Below are 11,932 nucleotides of genomic sequence, written 5' to 3'. Positions count from 1 at the left end.
TAAAAGCTTCATATTTTTGCTCTGCAGGTCCTGTACCTTACTACCTCTGTCCACTAGCAGGCAGCTCCTCACTCTCCCAGCCAAAGGTGAAGAAGAGAGAGGGTCACTGACACACGTTAGACCAGAGGGATGTGGTTTGGTTATGGCAGACTTGGACTTAAAGCAGGCAGAGAGAGGATGCACACAGCAGGCTGAGGGAGGAGTGCTCAAAGTGGAAAAGCTGGAAAACTGAGAAAGGAAAACTGTACAACTATCTGGGCTTACAGATTACTCAGGCCAGAGAGAAGAAAAGCTGAGTATGAGAAGCAATACCCTTCTTCTCTTCCCTGCCCGCTGATGTAGTGTTTCTGAGATGTCAGCCAGGCAGGGAGCCTGGGCTGGGGAATTGGTAGAGCTTGCTCCTCCCCATGCAGGCGAGGATTTCTGGGTTTGAGCCTAGCCGAAGCAAGGGAGCAGATGGAAGAAGCTCCTGCCAAAACTAGCAGTTGCTGGAAGGCTCCCCAGAGAGGAAGCCGCAACAGTGGGGAGCTCCAGTGGGTTTTAATGGGGAGTTCAGAGACTAGCTGTAATTCAGTAACTAGTCTGGACAGAATGACACAACTCCCTCACCACTGTCCTGTACCACCCTAAACCAGACTTTTCTGATTTCGGTTCAATATTGCAAGTGTTTTCACATGATATAAGATATTAAAAAATATGTGAAGGAAAGAAAAAGGATTGAGCCAACTTCACACCCACCAGACATCAAATTTCCAGCAAATTTTTTCTGTTTCCAAAATTATTCTCCAGTGTGTTTAGAATCACCCTTAGTGCCCAGAGCTGGTTACTAGTGCCTAAACAACCACTAACATTCATTTGATACTGGTGTTTAATTAAATCTGTGTATTTCAATATATTGTATTTACCACTGTACTTATGCTGCCAACATCCAGCTTTCTCAGCACCAATCATATGGAAAATATGAAAGAAGAATCCCTTACATTTAATGCTTTAAGCTAATAACAGGTTCAGGGTGAACAACTCTCAACACATTGGGGTGACTGTGCTGGTCATCATAGCCTTTAGGTTTTTTACACATCTCTGCCAAAATTATCCTTTTTCCTTTTCCTGATTATTTGACATTGATACAGAACTTGGCCACCTAGTATTTTTGTTGCTAGAGAAGGACCAAGAGGTACTGCCTCATTACTTACATTTATCTTTTGTTGTCTCCTCAAAATCAACACATTCTGCCATTTCCCACCAGAAGAAAACACATTGCAATGGTTTCCATCACATTTTAAAGAGGAACTTATAACTTATGTGTGGTGTTCACATAAGGACTCCAGGCAAAACGGGAAGGACTACGTTTGAGCTATGTCTTTATGTAAATGTACCTTCTATCCTATGTCACTTCATATGTAGGTGAATAGAAACACAGTCATGCCACTATTCAGTTGCCCACAACTAGCCTGTGTAAAGCATAAGCATGAGGTCAAGTTCTTAGCTGATATAAACCATCATCCTTCTGTTGTCTTCCATGTTTTCCCATCATCCCTATCCCACACACCTTAAGTCCAGAGGAGGAAATCTAGGAAGGGTCTACCCATTCCAGAAGCCCCATATTTCCTTTCCCATTGATGCCCCTTCCGTAGGATTTCCCATCCCTTCCTACCCAAAACACCTGTTTTGACCACAGACAGAAGGCTTTGTTTCAGGATGAGATGGAATTAAAGGAAAACAGATAGCTGCCTGCAAGCATGTAATTAATAAAAACACCACAAGAAGGTCTGGTGGTTTGCTGTGCTCCACCACATACAATCAGCATTAACAACAAAGGCAAAATTAAGTGAAGGACAACTTACTCTGAGTAACTGAGTATCTGGTGGAATGTAAACTTAAACATATTTAGTCTAAGATAAGATGGATGTTTTTAACAGCAAACTTGATTGCCTATGGAACAATTTATCAAAGACTGCTGTAGATTCTTTATCATTTGAGGTCTTTAAAACAAGACTGGACAATCTTCTCAAAGGCATGCTCTAGCCAAGTATTAACTGCTTCATTCGAAAAGCACTTTGTAGCAATCTACATTGGATGTCTGTGAGAGGTCTGACCTGAAGGTCAACCATGGTCCCATCTAGTTTCAGGTCTATGAATCCATCAGGTGGAATGCCCCAAACTGGATTCAGTGCCATTAACGATTTACACCAATAGACACTCTGGCCCAGAGAGTGAGTGCAATATATCCAAGTCCAAGATGCAGTGAAGATGTGTGGAAAGGCTCTTTTTGACATTTTTGAGTTTCAGATGATATCCTTAGAGGGTGGGTGCAGTGTAGACAGTATGCGGTGACCAGACCTATCACTTCTAGCAAGTATTAGGTGACACTGCCCTCAGACGGTCAAGACGGAGTAGGTAAACACTTCCTAATTCTTAAAATAAACTTTAAGGCAGGGCTTAACAACTGGCTAAATACATTTCAAGTAATGCACTGTAAATAAATCTCTCCATCATACTGGACCGTTGAGGAAAATGTTTATTTCTTTGTCTACAGCTACCAGTAATGCAGAGTCTGAATATTCCAGCTTAGAAAATAACGCAGACTTGCAACAAGAGTCAAGGTAGGAGGCAAGCAGCCCTATCGCTCTTTCAGCTTCTTGCCATTTTTGCTGAGTTCAGCCTAGCAAGGTGAACAATGTGCACTACAGAATCAGACTTCAGCTGAAAAGGAAGAATGGGAAGGAAATTAAAAGGAAAAATCCTGCTCCACATAAAACCTTTGTACCATAGCTAAATTTGTCTAGAAAGTTAACATTAAAGAAATTAAATGGACACTGCAAAGTCCTCCATTAGTTGAGAGAATACGATATTAACATCAGATATAGAATATAATTACATTTTTATAGCATCTTTTATGCTCAAGGTATGAGAGTGCTCTGCACAGTGTGATACTGGGGATGCAGTAATAGGTTATACCACAGCTCAGCAAGAAGGAGGGACACTGGGGAAGCAGTCAAAATAGACAGGTCTACAGGAGCAGATTTAGGCTGCTTCTGCAGATTGGGTATTTATGGGTTTTCTGCAGAATCTACCTTGTCTTGTCATCCCAGAAGCAGCGACACAGTCCCTCAGAGGCACAGCAGTGCAGGTGTCTCCTCCCAGGCTGTCCTGGCAGCCACAGGCTCAGTGTCAGGTGCCCACAACCACCACGAGGAGGGCTGGCAGCACTGCCCATGGGTGAGGAAAGGGTCCCCAGCACCACAGCTCCACCACTGGCTGTACTGGTGGGACAGCAGCACCTGACCATAGGATGAGCCACACTACTGGTCGTGTTCCAGCTCCCAACAGGCAACATGTGCTGGCAATCTTGCCAACCTCTGTGTCCCCAACTCCTGCTCTCCACCAGAGGGGATGGCCAGATCCCCTTCCTCACCCGCGGTGGGCTGAAACAGGGTTCTGGGCTGTGGGCAGCATGGGGGAAGGCCCTGGTGCCTTCATGTTCCCGGACGGCCCGCTCAGCTCCCCTGGTCCCCTGCACGAAGCCCAAGTGAGCAATGGAGACAGAGGCATCTGCACTGGGATGTCAAAGTTTTGGAAACTGTTGACAGCTGAGAAGTTGCCTACTCCCTTGGCTCTGTTTAGGAGAATCTGAGTTAGAAAGATAATTTACATTGCCTAAGATGGGGCCAGAAACTCCTGCACACAGGTTCAAAGGGACACTCCTGAAGACCTGGGATGTTTAATCCGGAGTGGGAGAGGTCAGAAACAAGCTCAGAGGGCATGTTGCGTTGTCATAAGAAACCGCCATTTTCCCTTCCTTATTGGTAAAGCGTACCTTACTACCTTCCTGCTTGTCCAGTCTAAACCAAAAAGATGTTTCAGTCCAGTCCTCTAAATTTCCGTGGACAGTTTTAATACAAACCCAAGGACAACCAAGTCCTAACATCCTTTTCATGTATCTTCTGAGAAAACAAGTAAATGAAATCTCATCTTCTGGTTAAGCAGATTAATGGTGGAAAACATGGCTGATGGCAGGAAAAACGTGCCTCTTTCAAATGCTCTCTATAAGGTCATTCCCATAATCAAAAGAAAACTAATCCTCTTCCACTAGATAACGGGCTTAGCTAGCCAGTGATTTTACTACCTCAGACAAAGGTTCTCTGAATTCAAAGATGAAAAGTGCCAGAGATTTCAAAATGCTTGAAAAGCACTGAGCAGAAAGTACCTGGGGGGGAACCTTTTTTTCTCCTTTTTTTTTTTTTTTTTTTAAGCAGGATGGTAGTTCCCAAGGGAAGAAGGACACTTTTCCATCTAGACCTCCATTATCACCTATTGTATGCTGGTCTGTCATTCAGAGCTTGAGCCAGCCTTTGCCAGCAGCCAGCTGACAAGTGTTACAAAGGGGCGACTGTGCAAAAGGCACTGTGCAGGATATAAACCAGGCATTTTCACAAGACCTTGTTTCTACTGCAGTGGTGCCTGCCTTGGCTGTAGTGTATTGAAGAAATTCTGTGTTAGGCTGCAAATATGTCCAAACTTTCCCAAAGCTAGGCAGATGCCTACAAGCTTTCCTGCAGGGGCTTTTCACATAATTTAATTGACCAAGAAATATAAAGAACAAACAGCTTTCTCATTATAAAGACAAAATGGTTGATTAAACTAAAGAAGCAACTCTGAGTAATTCCAGCTGACTTCCTTTGTGACCTCTCTCTCCTCTCAGAAATAAAAAGTTCAAGACTGAAGCATCCAAATGCAGATTTAAGGCAGAAATATACTTTCCAATGTTTGCAAATTATAGTTTTGGTAAATCCATTCTCCGGTGTCTCTGTGAAATAGGGACAATAGTCTCTCTCCCACAGAAGGATTGTGGCAATGAAACAGTATATTATGTTCCAAGGGACTTGAAACCCTGGACAATTAAGAAAAAAATTGTCCCTTGCAGAAATTCAGCCCCTCTCCCTAGGTTTGCTTAGGCAGCTCTTCCTCACCCCACCCACCCCAACACATGGACATACTTATGCCATCACCTCCACCACTGCTATTTGGCTACTGTTGGATTTCCTAAACCCAGGCCACATTGGCCAGGCTGCCGTGGTGCTGGGCTGGTGCCTGCCAGTGGCAGATAAGCAGTTTAACAGGAACAGCAGCACAGAAGCCTAGACTTGGAGGTGCCAAGCATGGGTCTATACAGCGGACACTGTCATGATAGATCCTATAAACACACCTGAGGGCACCTCATTTAGCCAAGGCAGCTCAGGTACTATTGCAAGCAGTGTAACAATAATGCCAAAATGCATTTTTTGCATTTTTATGAAGCTTTCTGTACTGACCATATCTTGCTTGTTCCTGCCCCATGACTCTTATTCACTCATGCAAACCCAGAGACACCACTAACACTAATGACATTTTATCAGATCCATGGTCGTAAAGATCAAAGCAGAATCTGGACTGTATAAGTTGCTTCTTAAAAAATGCATTATTCCCAAAGTTGGGAATAATGTGTTACACTGACTCCAGTGAATTTATTCCAGATCTAACAAAGACCAGGATCAGTGCCTAGGACTCCTCTCTTGCAAACACATCCAGCTCTATTCAGAAAGCTGTTATCCAACGTGTTAATATTTTTTCTTATCTTTTCTTACACTGATGAGAAATTAGAATGCTTTCTCACTCTCCTATCTTTTATAAGTTAACAGCCTGCAATATGGTTTTGTATAGATAGAACACCCAATATATAGGCAGTAAATTATTCTGAAGCAAATGTTGAAATGTGGAAGGCTAGTGAAATACAGCACGGTTTAGCTAGTAAATTAGTTGAAGCTCTTTAACATAACCTGTGACAAAATTTGCACTTTGTTGGACTGTGATTGAAGTGCGATTCTGCAGCCCGCAGGCTGATGGACATGAAGGAGAAACCTGACTCTGAAATCTTGAAATGCAAACAGCATCAGTGGGGAAGGAATTGTGTTTTCCAGTATACCCGTGCATTTCTATGAATTTATCCTTCTACCCTGTGCTAGTTAGGCTTTTTCTTTTCTTTGACTTTTCTTTTTTCACTCAACTACAATGTAACAATGACATGGGAATGAAAATTTCTTGCATTTTGAAAAGGAGTCAGCTAGCAATAAAAAAAACAAGTCCTGTTACAGACCTATTGAACAAGCCCTTTAAAACAAACCTGCACCAGTGCAATCTTGCCAGCTAGCAGGGGTGTTGGTATTGAGTTTATGATCAATGATAGGTAGGTCAACAGGTAGGTGAATACGCATGTGAGGAAAGGGTGAGGGAAGAAGAGAAAATGGCAGGTTGTTCCTTGGCTTGGGTAACACCAAACTGCTAACTAGCAAAAGTGGTTGAATCACAGGTTGTATCTTTCTGCTCAAACCTTAAACAAACAGACATCTTCACAGTGGCTCCCATAAAAATCCACCTTAATATCTCACAGTCTGCTGGGAGTAGAGTCTGTAGACTCCATAATGTAGGATGCTAACTAGGTCTACTATAGGTAATACTCATGAGCTTCCTTGGTGACTCCAAACTTGCTTTTAGATGGCTGTTCTCTCCTGCTATGGATGCCATTTTAAAGCAGTTTCCTAAATGTTTCTGCTGGGTACCACAGTCAACAGTGGCAGCTATAGTGAGCAGTAGCTGGGGTAGACACTAATCACCACAGGCTATCTCTGTACCAGATCGTGTATCCCACGTACCCCTGTTTGAGAAGCCTTGCTTTGAAGTAAACCCTACGCTGTAAGTTTTAATCATCATGTTTTCATTATATTCACAATGAAGGCTGTTGTGAGAGTAGCTGCTCTTCCTAAGGCTGTGTTGGGACATCTGATTCATCTGTCTTCACTTGACTCAAGAACTAGGACTGATGGAGAAAGATAGCCCTAAACCAAGATCTTTGGGGTGCTTCACCCTACTATAGCTGGCAGCTGATCTTTGATCAAGATTTTTGCCCTTGCCAAATGCAGTGCCTTAGCAAGGGCAAGGCAAGATGTCTTGGCTGCTCATGTGAAGAGGCTGCCCAACAAGGGCTAAGTTTTTGCATTCTTCCCTAATTAGGGAAGGTGAGCAGTGAAATCACCAAAATGGCATGCTTGCCCCCCTCACCTTCCTACATTGTCCAGAAAGGTGTTTTCCACATGAAAGGATAGCCAAGAGCCTGCCTTCACACTGTCATGGCATCCAAGGGTTCCCTACACCTCAAAGCCTAAAAAGACTTAGCTGTCAGGCTATGCTCAGTTGGGCTTTAAGCTAGCACCTACTGTTCTTGTAATTACCTTCTTTTAGCGCTCTTGCTTGTACGGTTTTTATTCAGGCTTGTCAGAAATTTGCCCCAAGTGTCCAGACAACTGTTATATGCTGTGGCTTTGGAGCCATATTCTTGATTTCATTGCAGTGATATGTGCCTTCTCTAACCTGAGGACGTTGCAGGTTTTTTTTTAAGGGAAGGAATGGGGTCTTTTACTGAATAGCCATTTTTAATTTCTTAGTTGAGTGACTGGTTTTCCTTCAGATTTGCAGGCACCACTGGAGCCCCAGTACATGAGCGGACTGAGCAGTACCTTAACAGATATTTACCTAAAATAGGAATATTAGTTTTTGCAGTTTCCAAAGGGAGCTTCCCTGTTTCAAAGCCACAAGCTCTAAGTGCCAAGCAAATGCTTCTAGTCTGATCTCTGCCTCCAAGCTCTGTGCCACTAGCTCTCACTGGTCTGCAACACGCGGCAGCACACTGATGGGCAATATAATATATATGAAAATGAAGGAGCAAAATATATGCAAGGCTTCAGTGGTGGTGCAGAGGGCTGGAAAATACCTTGTATAGTACATCATTTCACAGGAATTTCTGATTTTCAGGACATTGGTTCTAATATTACTGCAGTCATAGTGTGTAATGTCCCCATAGTGGAGTTCGAACATTAAAAAAAGAAAACCTATGGCTCCTAGCCAGGAAAGTGTACCTCACTGCTTTTGACTAGGCTAATTGTTTAAGGAGCTACACCTAGCCATGCCAGGGACAGAGTCTCCAGGCTCTGACATGGCAAGTACCTGGTAAGAAAACCTATCATAAGCAAGAGTCCTCTCCATACAAATTCACACTTAGAAATGCTGTTACAGATAACAGAAATACTCTTGAGGGACAGCATGTATTATTTTAAAATTTTGCCTCAATCCCTTCCTCTTTTTGTATTGAGCAACTGTGAAGTTGTGATGTCTGAAGGAAGGAGACTTTTTTAATGAGAGGCAGACCTCTTGGTAGTTCCTCTGACTACTCTGTTGATTGAAAATCATTCTTTTTATTTAGGACCATCTCTGCCTGTGCTGTGTCTTTATGCAGTTCCTTATCTGGCCAGTATTAATTGATGCTGCTCTATTCTGCTGAGGCTGGTGCTGTACATCTTTCAAATAAAATTAAAATTCAATAGGGGGATGTTTAGAAGGGATTCAAATGACACACTCATTCTGATTATACCACTTCCACAGTTGTAAACGGCCTCTCTTTGGAAAACCAGGCAGCATTATCCACACCGTTCCCACAGCCATGTCTTAGACAGTACAGACTATTACAAAGGCTTTGTGAGCCTGCTGGGATGAGGCAGTGCAAAATTGAAGGGCAGAAATAACTGTTTTTGAGGATTCCCATGGATGTGTCTCCCCTCTCCTCATGAATGCATCAGGAGGCAGGTAGGAAATACATGGATGGGCATTTCATCTCCACCAGTAAACTGTTGGATTTGCAAAATACAATGTTTTGCTTCAAGTCCCAGTGCTCCTCCTCAGACCTGCTGCTGTGCATAAGCTGTTTATGAGCATATATTCCGAGGCCAGGGCTGATTCCTGCCCAGAAGATGTCTAGCAGAGCTACAGAGCTAGTGCCAGACTCCGAGAGAAGCCCACATTGTTGGTCTGAGGAGCAGGTGGTTGGCAGGTCAGCATCTCTGAGACCTTTCTGCCCGTTTTCCTTTCTCTGAACTTGGGAACTGCCTTCACCTGAAGAAAATCAACCTGTTCAAAAGACAGAACAAGCTTTGCTTTGCTCTGCCTTGTGCTGCCAGACAACAGATGCTGAGGATATGAAGCAACAAGCCTGGATATGGTAGAGGTGTCTCCAGCCTACTCCTGGTTTTTCCTCTGTGCTGGGCATGCAGTAAACTTTCTAGAGGAGCAAAGATGACTGTAGTCCCACTGCCAGCACTGCCTAATGCAGCAGGCAGTATGGACCCTGAAACGCTGTCAAACTGCTGTGCAGACCCACCCCAAAAACTCCTGCAGAGACAATATCTGCATCCTTCCTGGCCTTTGTCAGCCTGCAGGTTCTCGTGCTAAGGAAACCTTTGTGTGCTTGCTCAAGTTATTTGTTAAGCCATCTTCCTAAGCTGGATTTGAAAGCTTACATGGGACATAAGCAGTTTTTATTTTTGTCATTGTCTGTAAAACCCTTATGTATAACTTGAGCCTGAGATCAGGGACACCTTCTCCTAATCAAAATCCAGGATCCCCAGAGGCTCACCCTGCTCATACCAAAACCAGTGCAAAAAGCTCTTCCTTCCACATCTACTTTTTTTGACTTCTAAAATACAGACAGCAGCTTTACCTACTCAAAAAACTAATGAAAAATCTGCACCACTTGGAGCAAAATTCTCCTTTATCCTGGATATGGACTGAAGAAACAATGTCATGAGATGCAATAACTATTCAGATACTGAAATATCCAAGGGAATAGCTTGTGTCATTTTTTTACAATATGCTTTAAACTATTTAACAGAACAAAGACTTTGGCAAAAAATATCTCTGTGTTTTGGCAGTATCACTATTTATCATATTCAGTTTGGATTCACCTTCATCTAAAACAGAGAAGCTCAGGCAGCTACAGAAAGGAAAGCACTGAGGATCAGAGGCATTTCATGTAAGTGGGCATCAAGTGTCTAAGTATCTTTGGTCTGAGCCTCAAAATGTCAATACCAACTTTTGGAAGAAAAAAAAATCCCAACCATCCTGCTGGAGCAGGTAAAGGGAGGATTCAAAGACTTATGCTGGGATTAACAAGAGGCATTTGTGCCCCTGCACAAAGCTCAGCAGTACCCACAGGGGAGAGGAGACCCCATGCAGCCCTAGAGCCGCAACAGGTTGCAGGAGGAAATCTCTGCAAACCATCGATGCTTTCTCATGCACAGGAGCCCACCTGGGGCTTTCTTATCCCAAGGTCACTATTGTGCCCATTATCACCAAATAATGGGATGTGTGGGTCTGTGCAGGAAAGGAGCTATGCAGACTTTTAGCCAATTAATTTCAGAATTGATTCTCTTTGCTGCCAGCATACTCTACAGCCAGCAGAGCTCTTCACTGCAATCCAATGCAATGCACACACCTTTGAAAAATGATGCTTTCAAGCATGCCCTGTGGTGCAGTAAATTTGAAAGTGCTCTTAATAATAATAAGGATCAACATTGACTTTAATGGTCTTCAAACCCTTCGTGTAATTTCATTAGCTATCCAACACAGATGCAAGCAGGGGTGATGTCATACTTTTTCCCTTGCTCTGAAACCTGAGTCAGGCGCCAGAGATAGAAACTGGTTTTATTGCCTGTAATCGGATTAAAGCTTCTGGCAGCTGGTGATCGATAGGTGATTGCCAGAGTAATCTAGAAATGCAGAAGGTTCTTGTGAAGAGGCAGCACAGCTCAGATTGGGGCAAGGGTCTTGCAGACTGCATGCAGAGTTGTGGATGCCATCAGATGCCTGTAATCACTCTGAATCAGGATGGGCAATTTGGCATTTAATAGCATTCCTGTCAATGCAAGCACCAGAAGGCAGTGCAGTTTCACAGCACAGAGAAACCTGTGTTTTCACACTAGTGGTGACTCCCAGAACTCCCCTTCTTATTGCAAAGCCCATCGGCATAAATACCTCATGCAGGTACTATACCACCTTCACATGGTCAACCTAGCACTTACCTGTGTGTGCAAGTCCTCTCCTGAGCCAAACTCCTGTTGTCTTCCTCTGCCTCACATGGTGAGCACCACTGAAGGTCTGAGTTTGTCAGCACCTTCCCGCAGGCTATCTTTGCCAACAATGGGAAACAGTAGTGGTAACCTTGTGAGATCTGTGGACACAGAGCAATGTCACGACCTCCGCCCCACATTGCAGAACTCAGACCCAACGGAACAAAAAACAAAAAAGGAAAACTAGAACAGCAACCAAAGAGAAATGAGGAAGCTGGATAAGTCCATGACCATTGACTGCTTTAACAAGACTTTTTCAATAAGCTGATAAGATGCAATTACCTCATCATCTGAATATTGCAGCAGTAAAATCAATGCTACTTAAGGAGTCTGACAATCAGTTAGGCACTCTCTCGATATTTGTGAAAGTCAAGGCAATTCTGTGTAAAACATTGATTCATGCAAAGATATCATTAAAGCACCACAATAGTAGCCCCCTAATGGATAGTGAGAAAATTAATTTATTCCAGCTATGGAATTCTGATGAAATCAGACCTCTGAATCTTCCTCTTTAGCTGGATAAAGGATTTTTTCTAGGTGAGAGTTCTTCAGCGATGTCATCTGTGTCAGTTAAGAGGCATTCACACAAGACTCAGCACATACCTGCCTAACAACAAGTTAGGATATAGACCAAGCCTCTGGATGGGCATGTTGTATATTTACATCATAACATCATTACCCAGTGGGTAATGCTAGACAATGTGATTTTGTCTTTATTTCAGTGTATCTGATTAGCAAATAGACCTGCAAACATGTAACAAATAAAAATCAGGGTCACAAATACCCAAATCATCAAAATTATCTAAGTCCCTAATATGTTTTGATTGGTAGAAGAGGCAGGCACCTAGCCACCTTTTAGCATTCCTGAATGTCCTGTGATTTATGTACACTACAGATGTCAAGCAGGGGAATAGATGGCCATGAAAGGTTGTGGAATCTCC

The sequence above is a fragment of the Nipponia nippon genome, unplaced genomic scaffold (genome assembly GCF_047370975.1).
Source record: "Nipponia nippon isolate SJK-2023a ecotype South Korea unplaced genomic scaffold, ASM4737097v1 scaffold_8, whole genome shotgun sequence".
Lineage (NCBI taxonomy): Eukaryota > Metazoa > Chordata > Aves > Pelecaniformes > Threskiornithidae > Nipponia > Nipponia nippon.
The sequence above is the reverse complement of the archived record's forward strand: the minus strand, read 5'-3'. Positions refer to the sequence as shown.